At 40.1% G+C, this 17,753-nt stretch overlaps 1 long non-coding RNA gene across 1 annotated transcript in view; it reads left to right on the plus strand.

Moving 5' to 3' along the window:
* Nucleotides 1-9,782: 9,782 nt before the first annotated feature.
* LOC112915847 (uncharacterized) overlaps nt 9,783-17,753 on the plus strand; it is a 30,257-nt gene continuing 22,286 nt past the window's right edge. The window contains exon 1 of the long non-coding RNA XR_011996123.1: nt 9,783-9,926. This is a non-coding gene — a long non-coding RNA (uncharacterized lncRNA). The remainder of the gene's footprint in view (nt 9,927-17,753) is intronic.

Genomic DNA, 17,753 nt, shown 5'->3' on the forward strand with positions numbered 1-17,753 from the left:
AATGTCTTTGCCTGTTCACCTATTGAAGGACATTGTGTTGTTTCCAGTCTTCAGAATTGATTTTTGAAAATTATTTTCTTTAAAAACAAAAAAGTTTTCACTGCAATAAGTGAAAAATAGTTGGAAACAAAATTAATAATCTTCCTCTCTCCTCCTCAGCAACCAGTGTTAACAGCCTTGTGCTTATCCTTACATACTTTTCTCACATACAAATGTGCAAATACTAGAATAATGTGGTTGTATTATATGCTTATGCTACTGTTAGCCTTCCTCACTTGAAAATACTTTATGATATCCCTCCAGTGATTAAAAGAAGAACTTTCCATTTGCAGCAATACTATCTAGGAAATACCAAAACTGGTACAGTAGTGCACCAGGACTTCTGGTCTGGACAAGTTAGACTTGCCTCTCCTGGCTCCTCCCTGCAAAGTACAACTCTTTAACTCTGGAAACAATACAAGAGACAACCAGAGAACTCTGCAAGGTAGAGAAAGAAAGCTGAATTGGTAGGGATACCAGGACTGGAGAAGCAACACAGAAAGAGGACATTTTATACCCCTTCCCCAACTCAGCTAAAGAAAGCAACCTGCACCCAACATTTTCCAACCCCCAACCAAGCAGTAGAAGGCACCTATAGTGGAACAAGAGCTCCACCAATGCCAGGTGAGCCAGACAGCCACAGCAAAAGATCAGTTGGGAACTCACTGATCCCTGCATCTGGGAAGTCCTGTTTATGTCTAGCAGCTGGGGAGATGCTTCTTTGCCCTCTGGGTCTGAAACTCTTTCCCACTGGAAAGACACCTGGTGACCAGTGAGCAATTCTGCACTGAAACACCAGGTGGCTAGAAACACTGGCAAGGGGAATCTCACCATGGCCAGCACCTGGCTCAGGAAGCCTCTTTATTCCCACATGCCTGAAAGGACCAGGCAGCCAGCCTGGAAAACTCCTTTGGCCCCCTCAGGCAGCACCAGCAGGGACCAGAGGAGCCCCAGTGGCTCTAGATAAATTAAGCTTCCCAAAATAACATCACAAAGTCTCTGAAAATTAAATTGTCATTGAAACTACAGTTCAGAAAAGTAGGCCAGGCCCACTTATAAACAATTAAACCTGAACAAGGTGACTGCCTGCTAAAATATAAGATTTAAATAGGACCCAGTGCCTCCTAACTTAATTGCCAAAATGTTCAGCATACAATAGAAAATCACCCGTCACACCAAGAACCAGGCCAACACAATTTGAATAGAAAAGACAATTGAGGGTGCCTGGGTGGCTCAGTAGGTTAAGTGTCTGCCTTTGGCTCAGGTCATGATCCCAGGGTCCTGAGATCGAGTCCCACATTGGGCTCCCTGCTGAGCAGGGAGTCTTCTTCTCTCTCTCTCTGCCCCTCCCCACTGCTTATGATATCTCTCACTCTCTCTCTCAAATAAATAAATAAAATCTTTTTTTTTTAAAAAAAGAAGACAATTGACTGATGCCAACACTGCAATGAATAGATGTTAGAATCTCTTAACAAGGATTTCAAAGTAGCCATCATAAAAAAAAAAAAAACTTCCACAACCAATTACAGATTCTCTTGAAACAAAAATATAGAAAAATCTCATCAAAGAAGTTATAAAAAACAACCAAATGGAACTATAGAACTGAAAATATAATAGCAATTTTTTTTAAACTTGCTGGATGAACTCTAGAATGGAGATGACAGAGAATAGAATTAATGAATTTGAGGATAGAATTTACCCCACCTGAATAGAGGAAAGTTGACTGAAAAAAAGAAAAAGATCAGAATCTTAGGGACAATAACAAAAGACATTTGGACCATCAGAATTCCAGAAGGAGACTGGAAAGGTTATAAAAATAGGATTCAAAGAAATAATGTCTAGAAACTTCCCAAATTTAGTGAAAAGCTTAAGCCTACTTGTTGAACTAGTTAGGATTTATTTACTTGTGTAAAAATTTTTATTAATTTAGCAAAACAGGATAAACCCAAAGAAATCCACATCGAGACACATATCATAATTAAACTTCTGATAACAAAATTCAAAGAAAAAAATCTTAAAAGTACCAGAGAGAAAACACATGTTATCTCCAAGAGAATACCAATTCAAATGACAAGAAATTTCTCATCTGATACTCTGGAGGTGTGAAAGAAGTGGATATTTTCCAAGAGCTAAAAGAAATGAACTATCAACCCTGAATTACATATCCAGCAAAACTATCCTGCAGGATGAAAGGGAAATAAAAAAAGAATTTGTGATTGCACACATACCTTAAAAGAATATCCAAAGGACATTTTCAAACAGAAATGAATGATAGAAGATGTTGGAGCATCAGAAAGGAGGAAGGAACAGTGGCAGAGCAAAAATATGGGTCCATGCATAATTATCCTCATGAGTTATATAAATTATGTTTGATAATTGAAACAAAAATTATAACATCATTTGGTACTCAAGACGATGATACTTATTTTTTTAAAAGGTTTATTTATTTAAAAAAAAGGTTTATTTATTCATGAGAGACACATACACAGAGAGAGAGAGAGGCAGAGACACAAGCAGAGGGAGAAGCAGGCTCCATGCAGGGAGCCCGATATGGGACACAATCCTGGGTCCCGGGATCACACCGAGTTGAAGGCAGATGCTCAACCACTGAGCCACCCAGTCATCCCAAGACAATGATACTTAAAAGGGGGGAAGTAAAGTGACCTAAATGGAGGGAAGGTTTCCATACTTCACCCAAAGGGGTAAAACATTGATACCAGTAGGGTGTGGTGCCACAGGTGTGTTGTAATACCCAAAGCCACCACTGAGAGCCACACATTATGATACACTTAAAAACTGTAAATGTAAAATGGTATAGACACTGTGGAAAAGTATGGCAGTTCCTCAAAAAATTAAAAAAAGAATCACAGTTCTGTATAGAATTAACAGCAATTCCACTTCTGGGTATATACCTAAAAGAATTAAAAGCAGAATCCCAAAGAGTTGTTTGTACATCCATGTTCATAGAAGCATTAGTCATAGTAGCTAAAATATGGAAGCAAGAATCCAAGTGTTCATCATTGGTGGGTAAGTGAAATGTATATTTACATAATGGAATATTATTCAGCCTTTAAAAAGGAAGGAATTCTGCAATTTGCTACAAAATGTGTGAACCTGAAGGATATGCTTAGTGAAATGAGCCAGTCTTAAGACTGTATGATTTCACTTACATAAGGTATTTTAGAGTAGTCAAAATCATAAAAAGTAGACTGTGTTTGCCTATGGTGAGGGGAAGGAGAGAATAAGAAATTCTTATTTAATGAGTCTAGAGGTTCCAGTTTCTAAGATGAAAGATTTATGGAGATGGACAGGGGTGATGGTTGCACAACAATGTAAATATACTTAATTCACTGAGCTATACACTTGAAAATGGTTAAGACAATACATTTTATATTTTGGGTATTTGGTCACAGTAGAAAAATTTGAAAGGAGAAAAAAATACATACATAAATCAAGATGAGATTGTAAAAATGTTCAACTAACCACAGGAAGGCAAGACATGAGAAACAGAAAACTGGGCACCCCACTGGCTCATCAGGTGGAGCATGTGACTCTGGATCCCAGTTTTTAAGTTCAAGCCCCATTTGGGTGTAGAGATGATTTAAATATAAAATCTTAAAAAGAAAACCCAGAAAATTATACTAAAGTAGTCGATTTCTGATAGCCCCCAAATGGAATTAGCCCAGTTGTCCTGCAACAAGTGAACGGTTAATGATAGCAGATCTGTACCATGAATACTACTTAGCAATAACAAAGGAATGAGCTAGTGATCCATATAACCACCTGGATGGCTCTTTATGGGAATCATGCTGAGTAAAAAAAAAAACAATCCCAAAAAGGTCACATTCTGTATGATTTCTCATTACATAACACTCTCAAAATGACAACATTATCAAGCTGGAGAAAAGATTACTGGTTGTTGGGGAATGGGGATGGGCAGATGGGAAGTATGGTTGTTTTCGGGCAGCACAAGAGATCCTTGTGATGATGGAACAGTTGCGTATATTGATTGTGGTGAATACCCCCTTACACGTGTGATAAAATTGCACAGAACTACACACAGCCACACACAAACAGACTCATACACAAATAAGTATAGGTAAAACTGTAGAAATATGAATTATCGGTGGATTGCAACAATCTCAATATACTGGGTGTGACAAGACTTTTAGAGCTGTGGATATGTTTATTACGTTAATTGTGGTGATGGTATCACAAGTCTATACGTATGTCCAAACTCATCAAAATGTATGCATGAAATGTGTGCAATTGTTTTGGTATATCAATTACAGCTCAATAAAGCTGTAAAAAAGGTAGGGAGTGGGGAAGTCCTGGGTATGATATTGTCTTGCAGGATGTTTGCCTTTGGAGGAAACTGGACAAAAGGTACAGAGTGTCCCTGTATTATTTCTTAAAACTACATGTGAATCTGCAATTATCTCAAAGTTTAATTGTTTAAAAAAAGCTGAACACTGTGATTCACCACAACTGGTTCTGAGAAACAAGTATGAACTTTGGGCATCAACTGGGACATGCTAGACCTGCTCTGGACCTAACTGAAGATTTTCTTGAGTAACAATCAGTAGATCTTGATACCAGTTGGTACAGGGGCCTGTGGACTTACTCTGTTCTACCCAGCATAGGAGAGGAAAAATCAATTCCTTCCTCCATCCTAGGTTCTACTTACTCATTCTGACTTTAATCCTTTGACTCTGTTCCCTCATGGTGTTTGTGACTATTTTCCAGTTACATCTGTGGTTGAAAAGCAGTTAAAACTCTCAGGAACAGATGACACGTGGGGTGTCTGCCATCATTTTGAAATATACAACTCATCCTAGGAGACTGGTTATTATCTTCCAAGCCAGATATCAGAAACCCCCAGCACTGCCGCCAGGAGATTCCCTGACCACATATGGGTAAGGTCCATGGACTAACAGGAAAATGGTAAGGAAAGTACATTTCTTCTATCATAAAAATACTTCTTATGGTAGCACAAATTTGAAGACAGTCTTTAATTACTACTTTTATTTTGCTACATTACGTCGAGATATATAGAGAAAGTGATTAGATTTAAAATGACCTATGTTTTGTCATTGAACTCAGTTCTTGGCTGTCATGGCTCTGGGTTGCCCTACCAGAAGGCATTCTCTCTCACCCTTGGTGCTTGCTTTCGGAAGGCTGGAAGTTTGCCAGTACAAACCGGCCTAAGCTGGGAGTGACTCTGGATTAAAGGCCAGACATTACTTTCTTCTATTATTTTCCTAATTTACAGCACCCTGCTATACTATGTTTTTTTTTTCTTCTTTTCCTAATGGAAAAAAAAGAAAGAAAGAAAACCCAACATAGGTGAGTTTTCTTTCCCATCTGGAAGAATGGCCCAAGACTTGGGGCAATCTGTACCTTAAAGGAATCAAAACTTTTTTTTCCTTCTGTGAATATATTGGACACATTTGATACAACAGAGTGTAAAAAGTCTGTGCAGTACAAAGAGAGGATATACTGTTTCTTATTTTCTGCACAAAAGGCTCTGATAGAGTTGGAAAGTCTGAAGTACACATGGCGGCAGAGAGCTCAGGCTGTAATTTTTAGAGCCTAGAATTTCCTGAACATTTACATCTTTGAAGCTGAGAAATTACTGCCACTAGGTGGCAGCAGAGACCTCGTTCGGAGAATCTGACCTATTCCTCAGTCTGACTTGAGGTTGAGGATAAAGGTTAATCCAGACTAGTCCGTACCTGTTTCTCTCCTTGTGAAATAAAAGATTCATTGATCCAGTGACTGAACAAAGATATGTCACCAAAAAAGAAAAGCCGTTTGAAATTCTGTGCCACACCTTCTTGAGTATGAACATTTCTCACACATTGCTAAAATCTAAGCTTTCAACATTAATTTTAAATTGCATTTTTATTTTTTAAAAATATTTTATTTATTCACTCAAGAGAGACACAGAGAGAGAGAGACAGAGACACAGGCAGAGGGAGAAGCAGGCTCCATGCAGGGAGCCCAACGTGGGACTCCATCCTGAGACTCCAGGATCACACCCTGGGCTAAAGGTGGCGCTAAACCGCTGAGCCACCTGGGCTGCCCTAAAATTACGTTTTTAAAAAGATTTTATTTATGTATGTATGTATGTATTTATTTATTTATTTGACAGAGAGGGAACACAAGCAGGGGAAGCGGCAGGCAGAGGCAGAGGGAGAAGCAGGCTCCCTATTGAGCAGGAAGCCAGATGCAGGACTCAATCCCAGGACCCTGGGAGCCAAAGGCAGACATTTAACAGACTGAGCCAGCAAGGCACCCCTTAAATCACATTTTTAAATAAGAAACCTAGTTAAAATACTGTTATGCACGCGGAAAATGGAGGTGGTCAAGCCAAATCTAGGAGCTTGGTGGGCGAGGTGGTTCAGAGGTTCTACCAATATCAATTCTGGAAGTGAATGAGAAAGGCAGAAGCTGAAGTGAGGAGAAAATAATCACGTAAAGCTGATGTCAGGTTGAATGAACAGCAATCCTTGATGGATGGCATATGGGAAAATGTATTTGTCTGAGACTGACAAGAGTTGAGGTGCATAATTCATATGTTGGATAATTGCATCAAATCAAGATCTAAGGGGCCCTTGGCTGGCTCAGTCAGTAGAGCATGTGACTCTTGATCTTGGAGTTGTGAGTTTGAGCCCCATGCTGGGTGTAGAGATTACTAAAAAAAAATAAATAAACTTAACAAAAATCAAGATTTAAGAGGAAAAAAAATCAGCAAATTATGGTCATAGATCCAAACTAAAAAGATATGTTTTGTGAAGGATAAATGCAAACTCTGCAGTTAGTTAGAAATAGTTAACTGTAGATGTACAGCATGAGAGAATTCTTATGAAAAAGGCTTGGAGATTTTAGCTAACTGCATGTTCAGTATGTGCCAGCAATGCACATTTATGGGCACAAGTCAATGAAATTTCAGCCCTTATTGTTTGGATGGAGAAAGAGAGAGAGGCAATAGTTCTCTTTTTGCCCAGTTGTGGATCCTTCTGTTTAATTCCCAGGCATTTTTAGAGGAACAGAGTTCAGAGAATAAGCAAGGTGGGGAAGAGTTTGGAAACTACATAAAATGAAGAATTATTGTAAAAATTGGGAAAAAGTAGGATTGTTGGAAACAGGTTACAAGGAAATAGAATTCAACTCCATAGAAATACAGCAGAAAAAAATGAAAACTATTGTAATGGCTTTCACATATTATGAGTATAACATAACTCAGAGTACATGCATTTAGGGAAATAACATTGATGAGCTGCTTTGAGTATGAGAGGTGAGTGGCCTCTGGCACCCTCAAAGAAGAGATGCAAAAAAAAAAGAGCTTAATTTTCCTGTCTAATAAGATGAGAGGCATTGCATGTTCCCTGGGGAGCTGTGGGAAGAGAGACACCTCTTGGAAGATTTAGCCCCACCAAGGGAGAAATTTGCCGACGTGGGGAATGGCTGAAAAGTTTCTCAGAGTAGTGATACTTCCCATTCACCTTCAGATCATTCTCTGTTCTCCACCGTGATTACCCTCAATTACTACTAACCCTCCTGTCAAAGTCTGCCACATGCTATAACTTTGTGTTGGGTTTGGAAGAGCGAAAGAAGAGGAGTAAGTAAGGTTCAGGATGGAGTGACAGGTAAAAGTGGGCAATGAATCTAGGCATTGCACTGCAAACAAACAAGCTGCAGCCGGGCTACCTAGATCAACATCTGGTGAGAGCACTAGAGGAGGCTGCCCACAGCCTGCCTCACGGAGATGTTACAGAGAAAAGTGACTTTGATGGGATGGAGGAGTAGAGGGTACCTGGATTACACCAGAGGAGACTTAAAATTTAAATTGGTTAGCAAAAAGGCAGTGAGCTCCCTGTCACTGGAAGAGTTCTCTTGGTAGCATCTGTTCAGGGCATTGTAGGGGGAGCTCTTAGACTGATTAGGAGGCTCCACCAGAACTACAAGAATCCTGATGAGAGAAAATCACTGCCTTTCCCTCTATCTGCTTCATGATGTCTTTTCATGCAAAGATCAACTTGGGGTTTGCAAAAATGTGATGTGTCTCAATACATTAATACTCAATGGATTCTTTTTTTAAAGGATATTCCACTAGTTCTGATTCTGCTTTTCCATCCTTTCGCTTAAAAAGTATCTGTTGGGGATCCCTGGGTGGCGCAGCGGTTTGGCGCCTGCCTTTGGCCCAGGGCGCGATCCTGGAGACCCGGGATCGAATCCCACGTCAGGCTCCCGGTGCATGGAGCCTGCTTCTTCCTCCGCCTGTGTCTCTGCCTCTCTCTCTCTCTCTGTGACTATCATAAATAAATAAAAAAAAAAAAAAAAAAAAAAAAGTATCTGTTGTGTTTCAGGCACTGTGAACCGTTCGTAGGGACGCACTTGTTAATTAGATATGATTCTTGCTCTTTCATGTTTTTGAATTTCAGTGTGCACATTGCTTTTGTTTTTTTTAAAGATTTTATTTATTTACTCATGAGAGAGACAGAGAGAGAGGCAGAGACATAGGCAGAGGGAGAAGCAGGCTCCATGCAGGGAGCCCAATGTGGGACTGGTTTCCGGGACCCCGGGATCATGACCCGAGTCAAAGGCAGACACTCAACCACTGAGCCACCCTGGGGCCCCTGCACTCTGCTTTTATAAGGAGGACTTTTTGGGTTCCAGATTTGGAGCAGTAGGAATGGCATTTGTGACTCTGGAGACCTTTGTTCTCACCCCAGCTTTGCTGTTGTGACCACAGAGCAAGCATGGGACTCCTATAAATCTCTAATCATTCATCTGTAAAATAAAGGTGCAGATCTATTCCAGGTGTCACAAATTCCAAAGCCTGTGGAGTTTAGGCACGTAACATAAGTACATGATGCAAGCAGATGTTATGATTTGTTTCATAATGATACCTTATGTAGAATTCTCCAGAAGGATACTTTGCATAGTAAACATGATGTGCTTTTTTCTTCTGTGAAGAACTGTGTTCACTCCCATTCATTTCTTGAAACCCTCAACCTTCTAGATCCTTCACTTGTCTTCCCACACTGATAGAGTCATGGTATAGGGGGTTTACATGACACACAACAGACTCTATGACAGCTTTTTGAAACAGGGAAGAGATTTATGAAAGAAGTAAGTCACAGAAACTTGATGTGGCCTGAGAAGTCAGGCCTGGGGGTCCTATAGCCAGGGTAGGCTGCCAGATAAGGTATAGGGATGTCCAAGAAAATTTGAATTTCTGTTGGAACATGCTTCTTGGCAGTTAATCTGAAGTTCAAATTCAAATGGGTATTGTATTTTTATTTGCTAAATCTGGCAACCCTAGCCCAGGGTCATGCTGAAATTATATCCTGGGATGATTCTAGTTGCTGACAGCAGCAGTGCACCAGCAATGCCACCCCTCCATGTCTCCCACAGCTCTCATTCTGGCTCTCACCCTGTCTGTTCCTCTCAGCCCTTCCTCTATAACCCCTGTCCATACCAAGGTCTTGAAAAGACTTCCATTAGCTAATAAGTCAAAAGCAAGATATCTGTTCTCACTAATAGTTTGGGCAATGCAAGTTAAGACTAATGATAGCATTGGTGAGGCGGTGCGCACAGTGGTAGGAGCCTAGACCCCCTGCTCAGCAATCTGGTGTCCTTGGCACTGTGTCTCAGTTTCCTCCCCTGCAAAGTGTAGGTAACAGTACAGTAGTCCCCTTTATCTGCAGTTTCACTTTCTGTGAAATTACCCACAGTCAACCCGTATCCAGGAGCAGATGATCCTCCTCCTGATGTATGGTCAGAAAGTCAACAGAAGCCTGCAGGTACGCGCCCATGCCAATCACCTCACTTCAAGTCATCATGTAGGTGCCTTATCATCTCACATCTTCACAATAGGGGTAAGTACAGCACAGTGAAGGTATTTTGAAAGAGACCACATTCATGTAACTTATTACAGTGTATTGTTACAAGTGTTCTATTTTATCATTACTTATTGTTGTTAATCTCTTTTCCTGTCTAACATAAATTACACTTTATTATAGGTAGGTATGCATGGGGAAAACCATAATACAGTATATAGGGTTCATTTTTATCTGCGGCTTCAAGCATCCACTGGGGGTCTTAGAGCGTATCCCCTGCCAGTAAGGGGAGACTTACCCCACTGGGGTTAGTCTGGTCAATGTATATATAAATTTCCAACATTGCCTCAAAGTTCATTATACTCTAGCATAGAGTTCTCTCCATTCCCTTGGCAGAGTCTCCTAGAGAATTAGGGGTCTTTCATCCCCTAATACTCAGCCTTGCCACCACAATTTACTTTGGAAACCCTCGAGTCTCCATTCATCACTGTAACCTTGCTTATGTCAACACAGGAATTTTATAAATGTATTTCACTCAGCCAGGTGATCAAGGTCAAAAGCAATAGTGATTAGTTATGTTGACAGTGTGATGTGATGGTTGATATGATGTGATGAGCAGGGCACATTACTTCTGGGGTCTCCCCCACCCCCTCAAATCCATAAGCCCAGTGTAATCATGAGAAAAACATCAGACAAATCCCAACTGCGGGACAGTCTACAAAACACCTGACCAGTACTTAAAATTGTCAAGGTCACCAAAAACAAGGAAAGTTTGTAAAACTGTCACAGCCAAGCGGAACCAGAGGAGGCATGACAGCTAAATGTAATGTGGGATCCTGGAACAGAAAAATACCAGTAGGGAACAATGAATGTTAAGTGTTAATGAAGAGGGAAACTGAGTGTGGGGTATATGGGAACTGCTTGTATCATCATTGCCATTTTTCTGTAAATCTAAAGCCTTTCTAAAATAAAAAATATTATTTAAATGTATTTCAAGAGGGGACTTAAAATTTCTCTCAGTGGCAGTAATAACTTTCTTTCAAAACTGTTCATAAGAGGTAAGGAAAAGTTTGAAGATATATATATATATATATATATATATATATAAAATCACTTTTCCATTTAGCCTGTTCTTAAGACTGCCTGTTTTGCATAAATATACCATATGAGTTGTCATCATTGTCAAGAAGAAGAATCCCAGGCAGACTCCACACCCAGCACAGAGCCTGATGCAAGGCTCAGCCTCACGACCCTGAGATCATGACCTAAGCCAAAACCGAGAGTTGGATGCTCAACTAATGGAGCCATCCAGGTGCCCTGGTACCTTTAAAAAAAATAGGCTTTATTTTTAGTTTTTAGGTCCACAGCAGAGTTGAATGGAAAGTACTGAGGGTTCCCATGTACCTCCTGCACCTACATATGCATGGCCTCCCCATTGTCATTTTTCTCTTCCAGTTAGCAAAAAAACATTATTGTTTCTTTGCAATTTATTTGTTGAAGGATATTTGTCCTGTAGAAACTTCTACATTCTAGATTTTTCTGGTTGCATGCCTGTGTATTTCCTGTGAACTGGTAGGGAGACCTGGAATAGGGTTTCCAGAGAAATTGTAGGACTCTCAGTTAAATTTGGGTTTCAACTTAACAGGGAATAATTCTTTCTTCTTCTTCTTCTTCTTCTTCTTCTTCTTCTTCTTCTTCTTCTTCTTTCTTCTTTCTTCTTCTTCTTCTTCTTCTTCTTCTTCTTCTTCTTCTTCTTCTTCTTCTTCTTCTTCTTTTTTAGTGTAAGAATGCTCTGTGCAGTATTTGGTCATCTTGTATTTTTATTTGCTAAATTTGGCAACCATAATCTAGAGATTTGATCACATTCAGGTTTGGTTTCTGGCAAGAATACATTCAATATAGTGTTGTGTTCTTCCATCAGGAGACACGTAATAATGAGTTGTTTCTTTTTGTGTGATATGAAGAAGGATCCATGGATTCAGGTTTTGACAGATGTATCTCTTGTTAATAAACTCCTCAGCTTCACGCTGCTGGTTTTGGCAGGTGATGGTCATTGCCCAGAATCATTGCTTTATTAAGGTTTGCAGAATGATGCCTTTACAAGTCTCTCATTCCTTCTGACTTCATTAGCTGGTGTTCTATAAAAAACTTATTCTCCTTTATGGTTTATGTAGGAAGGTTATACTCTTTCCTTTCCTTAAGTCTGAATTTTGTAGGCACTTAAGAAAAGAGACTTACAAATTTAAAAATAAAATTTTGGGGATCCCTGGGTGGCGCAGCGGTTTGGCACCTGCCTTTGGCCCAGGGCGCGATCCTGGAGACTCGGGATCGAATCCCACGTCAGGCTCCCGGTGCATGGAGCCTGCTTCTCCCTCTGCCTGTGTCTCTGCCTCTCTCTCTCACTGTGTGCTTATCATAAATAAATAAAATAAAATTAAAAAATAAATAAAAATAAAATTTTGCTAGGGATTTAAATGACTTTTATACAGTAAATCAAAATATACATTTAGTAAGATAAAAATCATTTTTAAGGATTTATTTGAGAGAGGGAGAAAGAGAGAGGGAGGGAGAAACAAGCAGATTCCCCACTGAGCTGGAAGCTCAATGTGGGCTTAATTCCAGGACGCTGAGATCATGACCTGAGCCAAAATCGAGAGTTACACACTTAACCAATTGAGCCACCCAGGCACCCCAAGATAAAAATCTTAAAACACTTCTATATTTTAAAAATCAAACTTACGCATTTAGAAAACCAGAGCTCTTCAGCATTTAAACGTTGCCTGCACACTTAATTAGTTAAATCTTCCTTAAGATTATGATTAATATTACATGTTAAATTCTCTAGTGTATCATATTGTCTGAAACATTTCAAATTGTTGAAAACTGAAGAAAGCCTATAAAAAGCAGCACAATGTATACAACTTTTCACACCAGGATTGACAGTTTAAATCAAAACTTCATTTCCTCATTATATGTATCTTTATTATTTATGCCTTTCTAGGATTGCAAGCTCACTTATCCACCAAAGGAGAGCTCAGGCACCTTCTCAAGCTTGCTATGGCCCCCTCCAGAGAATGGTTCAGGTCACCTGGCCAGTAGGACAGCCAGAACTGGGTAAACCAAACCACACATGGACCCATTCAGGCTTTGCTCAGTCTGGCTCTCAAGTCCACATCTTTGAACTGGAGTTAGTGATAAAATGTCTTGACCCAGGGCATCATACATTCTGGTCATCTTTCACATGTCATCCTTGCCAATCTCTGCTTTCTAAGTAGATGGAATTTGGTGACACTTTCCTACCCCAACTTGGCCTGTGGCCAGTCTTCCTGCTGCCTGTTAAGAGCTCATTGGGTTCTATATTCTCTGTGATATTTGTGTACCTGCCTTGTCAATCCTACTCCACAGTTGTTTGTAGACAAATAAAACATGAAGCACATCCCCGGATCAAGTTTCTCATTCTTACTGATATTTTTCAGGTAAAGAAATAGCCATTGAGGAGTGCCTGGGTGGCTCGGTGATTGAGCATCTGCCTTTGGCTCAGGTCGTGATCCTGGGTCTTGGGATCAAATCCTGCATCAGGCTCCCCACAAGGAGCCTGTTTCTCCCTCTGCCTATGTCTCTGCCTCTCTGTGTCTCTCATGAATAAATAAATAAAATCTTTAAAGAGGGATCCCTGGGTGGCGCAGCGGTTTGGCGCCTGCCTTTGGCCCAGGGCGCGATCCTGGAGACCTGGGATCGAATCCCACGTCAGGCTCCCGGTGCATGGAGCCTGCTTCTCCCTCCGCCTGTGTCTCTGCCTCTCTCTCTCTCTCTCTCTCTCTCTCTGTGACTATCATAAATTTAAAAAAAAAAAATTTAAAATCTTTAAAGAAAAAAAAGAAAGAAATAGCCACTGAGAAATGAAGCAAGTGTCTCTCATGACAAGTTTTCCATTGAAAAGCCAGGGCCATCACTCAGGACTACTTTCTCACGATTACTAGGTCAGGAGTGGGCAGGCCATGACCTGGATTCTGTTCTTGGGTATTTATCTTGTTATCTCAGGTGGATGCCCTGTACCCTTTAGTTTCGTACCTTCTCCTCTTCCATTTCCTCATATCTATGGGTGAGAGATCACTGAAAAAGAATGAGCTCAACGGCAAAAATACAGTGGTGCAACAAATTGTGCCACCTGTGTTCCTTGAACACAAAAATATCTTTAAAGTCATTGTTTACTCAGTCATGTAAAATAATGGCATCCACTGATTTATTGAAATGGCCTTGGGGCTTTCAGGTTAAGGTATTATTTGAAGTAACTTGTATTATTCCCTTTACTTTTAAGCAACACATTTCCAATCTAAAGATAGAGCTTATTGCTGTCTCATAGCTTACGTAGTTGATATTTGTTGTTAATTTGTCCTCGTCTTATAGAAACGTTTGCAGTTTTATGACATTTGAAATAACAATCTACTTTAGAAACTCCTAAGAGTAAAAAAAAAAAAAAAAAAATTATTTCCGTGCCTAATTCTATACAGTAGCTTTAAAAATTCTATGTAGTTCTTCAAAAGTCGAATGCTACTCCCGAAGCCAGTATTACGCTATATGTTAATTAGAATTTAAATAAAAACTTGTAATAAATTAGCAAAAACAGAATACCAGATAGAATCTCATTATGGCATTCTACCTTGGGGCATTAATTATTTTCATAAGGGTAACAATAAAAAGGGCTTTTATTTATCTTTCTGATTGCAATAGCTTCCTTTTTCTCATGGACTCTGGTTTTGTTTTTTGTTTGTTTGTTTTGTTTTGTTTTGTTTGAGACTTTGTCATTGGGAACATTGCATGAATATTGGGAGTATAGTTGGAAATTTCCCAAAGGAGTAAACCAGCCGCGGGACAAATCTTGGCCAGTTCATAGAACAGAGAAGCCAAAACCAGCCAGGGCCTCAAGCCTTTTCAAGTGATATTTGTGCAGCTCAACCCCTGCCAGCTCTCAGAGGTTCCCATGGCTGGTTAAGTCTGGCTAAGTTGGGTAACAAGAATCAAGACCAGAACTAAACTTCCATTTTCGATTCATTTGTAAAAGCAGTAGCATAGGTAACTTACAGCTTAAGGTCTCACGGTGACAGGCTGAATAATGGCCCCCAAACACGTGCACATCCTAATTCCAAAACCTGTCAATAGATCCTCTTCCATTGTGTTTTAGTCTCTTCGGGCTCCTGTACCAAAATTCTATAGACTGGAGGACCTACAAACAACAGAAATGTATTGCTCACAGTTTTGGAAGCTGGGAAGTCCAAGATCAAGGGGCTGGCATATTTAGTATCTGGTGAGAATCTGCTTCCTGGTTCACAGATGACTGTCTTCTTGCTGTGTCCTCCTATGGCGGAAGGAGCGAGGGGGCTTTCCGGCACCTCCGTTTCCCAAAGGCCCCCCCCACCTCCTAATACCATCATACTGGAAACTAGGTTTCAACATATGAGTTTCAGGGGACACAAACATTCAGCCTATAGCACATGCTAAAAGAGACCGCACATGCTAGGAAATTAATCTGAAGCATCTTGAAATGGGGAGATTATCCTAGACTTACCTGATGGGCCCAATGTAGTCACAAGAGCCCTCATAAGAGGGAGGCAGGAGGGTCAGCAGCAGAGAAAAGATATGAGGTTGCAGCCAGATATGGGAGTGATGGGCTTTCAAGATGGATGGAAAGGCCACAGCCAAGAAATGTGGTTGGCCTCCAGAAAAGACAAGGACACACATTATCCCCTAGAATATCCAGAAAAAAAAAAAGAATATCCAGAATAAATACAGCACTGCAAAAACATTGATTTTAGCCTCAAGACCTCTTTGAGACTTCTGACCTCCAGAACTATAATATAATAAAGTTATATAGAGTTAGGCAGAACAAACAAACAAATAATCAACAAACAAAAAGCACTGTTGTGGGTTCTTCCCTTGGCCCAGAAAATATCAGATGAGGTCACGGAGGCAGAGAGAAGAGAGCAAGAGTCCTGAACCCCACAAGGTGAATGTCCTATTTGATGGCAGCCTGATCAGCTCTTAGAAAGAGAAATTAGGGGCACCAGGGTGGCTCAGCCTGTTAAGTATCTGCCTTCAGCTCAGGTCATGATCTCAGGGCTCTGGGATCGAGCCCCACATCAGGCCCCCTGCTCAGTAAAGGTCTACTTCTCCCTCTCTCACTCCCCCTGCTGTGTTCTCTCTCTCTCTCTCTCTCTCTCTCTCTCTCTCACTTGTTCACTCTGTCTCTCAGATAAATAAATAAAATCTTTTAAAAAAAAAATGAAAGAGAAAGTAATGATTAAGGATGTGTGAGACAGAAAAACTTTCAAAAGCTACAATGGTGCCAGGGTCACTCGTCATGCAGATATGCAGTTAGTGTTGATAGGGTGAAAGTGATTCTTGCCACCTTAGAAAATGACTACACTATTACTCAGGATTTACTTCCCTGAGAGTAGAGTAGGTTCTCAGTGATTCTAATTCTTGATGGTGCCTTCCAGAGCTTTTTAAGTCAAAACTTGAACTAAATGCAAGAAGGTTTAAATAAATCTATGAAAACTAGGAAGTAAATAATAAATTAATTAGTTAATTAATCTACTATGAGAAACCATAAAACAAATGGTATCATAATAACTAAAGGCAATTAAGGACAAATCCCGGACTATTATTACTTCTCTACACAGCGCCTATAGGAGGTAACACCGGTCACCAAGTTGTTAGACTCTACTAGTTCTAGCTAGAAATGCTTTTCAAAAAGAGTGACTAGAAAAAGAGTGTAGGAAAATCCTTCTTCTCTTGAACTGCTCAAGTTCTAAAGACCCCATGAAATGAAGGTTGGTTGAATGTTTGAGTAGCTCATGAATATCTGGGTTCTAAGAGGGTCCATCTATTGAATGTTTATTGTTGATAATGAACGACATTGTTATTGTTAATAGTGTAATTACCAAGAGTAGGTAATTAACAAGGTGATATTAATATGGTATTATTAATAAGATAAGCATTGTTATTAGTAGGAAATTGGTCCTTAACTGTGTCTCTCCTTTTTTCTGATTTATTCTAAGGGATAAATATCTGCTTGCTGTATTGTAAAGTGATCATCACAATGAGTTTAATGAACACCCATCACCTACACAGTTACATCTTTTTTCTTATAATGAGAACTTTTAAGATCTAGTCTCTTAACAACTTTCAAATATATAATATAGCATTGTTAACTATAGTCACCAGGTGTACATTATGTACCCAAGACGTAATTACCTATCTTATAACTGAAAGTTTGTACCTTTTAACCACCTTCAAAAGTATAAACTTTGAGAGGTAGGTGAAATGGGTAAAAGTGGTCAAATGTAGTTTTCACGAATAACCTAACGAAGATAATGTATAGTCTTTCCATTTTTATTCTAATAGAATGTGTAAGATTACACGTGGTAACCTTAAGAATGAAGCAATGAAATTGGGCCATGGAGAGTTTTTTTGAGCTCTTAAGTGAAGCGTTTCCAGGGAAAACTGTCATTCCAAAGTCAAAAGAGGAGAGACCCTGGTGGATGTGTGCTTTCCCTCCTCCCTTAGGTGCTATGCTTCCCACCCACAGCAACCTTGCTTTTCCCTCTCCCAGCTTGGTCCCACCCATATTACTTCTGCCTTTCTCCCTAGACCCTTAAAATCCCCCAGGACAAGGACCACTTTAATCTCCCTCCACGTCCTCAGGGCTAGCATAACCCTAGCCATGTGGTAAGTGCTTTAACAAATGTTGGCTGAACAAATAAAACACAGAGGAAAGAATAAAAATTTTCCAGGCAGCCCGGGTGGCTCAGCAGTTTGGCGTCGCCCCGGGCATGATCCTGGAGACCCATGATCGAGTCCCACATC

The sequence above is a fragment of the Vulpes vulpes genome, chromosome 12 (genome assembly GCF_048418805.1).
Source record: "Vulpes vulpes isolate BD-2025 chromosome 12, VulVul3, whole genome shotgun sequence".
In the NCBI taxonomy this organism is placed as follows: domain Eukaryota; kingdom Metazoa; phylum Chordata; class Mammalia; order Carnivora; family Canidae; genus Vulpes; species Vulpes vulpes.